Genomic DNA, 1,627 nt, shown 5'->3' on the forward strand with positions numbered 1-1,627 from the left:
ATCACTTATAATTGCACGAGGAGTGCCAAACCTTGTAAAAATGCTCTTCTTTAGAAATGCAACCACACTCCTAGCTTCATTGTTGGGCAAAGCCACGGCCTCGACCCATTTTGAGACATAATCAACCGCTACAAGAATGTAGGTGTTTCCGTACGAGCTTACAAATGGGCCCATGAAATCAATACCCCATACATCAAAGATATCCACTTCTAGAATGGTATTTAGAGGCATCTCATCTTTCTTCGAAATACCGCCCGCTCTTTGACATTGGTCAGACCTTCTCACTAAATCACTTGCATCTTTGTACAAAGTTGGCCAATAGAATCCACAACTTAGAACTTTCGAAGCTGTCCTCACCCCTCCATGATGGCCACCATAGGGAGAGGAATGACAAGCCTCTAAGATACTCGATTGCTCCTCCTCAGGGACACACCTCCGGATCACTCCGTCGGTGCAAATCTTGAAAAGGTATGGCTCATCCCAATAGAAGTACAGACTATCCCGTTTGAGCTTCTTCATTTGGTTAGAAGAGAGCTCACACGGGATGATGCCAGTCACAAGGAAATTAGCAACATCCGCAAACCACGGTATATCACTCGTCGACACAGAAAGTAGCTGCTCATCGGGAAATGCATCATTGATCTCTAGGCCATCACACGGCCTTCCTTCCTCCTCCAAGCGGGACAAGTGATCCGCCACTTGGTTTTCACTACTTTTCCGGTCCACAATTTCCAAATCAAACTCTTGAAGTAATAAGACCCATCGCATCAGTCTAGCTTTGGAGTCTTTCTTTGTCATCAAGTACCTAAGAGCTGCATGATTGGTGTGCACTATGACTTTGGCTCCCATAAGATATGGCCGAAACTTTTCCATTGCGAACACAATAGACAACAACTCTTTCTCAGTTACCGTGTAGTTCCTTTGAGCCTCATTCATTGTATTGCTCGCATAGTACACTGGATGAAATATTTTATTCACTCTTTGACCCAAAACTGCCCCAACCGTAACACCACTCGCGTCGCACATAAGCTCGAAAGGCAAGCTCCAATTGGGTGCGGTAATGATCGGGGTGGTGGTCAACTTATGCTTGAGAGTTCAAAGGCCTGCATACATCCCTCATCAAACACGAACTTGGCATCATTTTCTAGCAGCTTGCACAAAGGATTTACTACCTTCGAAAAGTCCTTGATAAACCGCCGGTAGAACCCCGCATGCCCAAGAAAACTTCTAACCCCCTTGACAGACGTGGGGGGAGGAAGTCTTGAAATCACCTCAATTTTGGCTTTGTCAACCTAAATACCATTCTTTGAAATTTTATGACCCAACACTATGCCCTCCTCCACCATGAAGTGGCATTTTTCCCAATTTAGCACAAGATTGGTGTCTTCACACCGGGCTAACACTCTATCTAGATTTTTCAGACACTCATCAAATGAATCTCCCACAACACTGAAGTCGTCCATGAACATTTCCAAAATATCTTCCACCATATAGGTGAAAATGGCCATCATACACCGTTGGAATGTTGCCGGTGCATTGCACAACCCAAAGGGCATCCGAGAAAAAGCAAATGTGCCATATGGACAAGTAAAGGTTGTCTTCTCCTAATCCTGTGGAGCTATCAAAA

Source organism: Nicotiana attenuata, chromosome 7 (genome assembly GCF_001879085.1).
Source record: "Nicotiana attenuata strain UT chromosome 7, NIATTr2, whole genome shotgun sequence".
Classification (NCBI taxonomy): Eukaryota; Viridiplantae; Streptophyta; class Magnoliopsida; order Solanales; family Solanaceae; genus Nicotiana; species Nicotiana attenuata.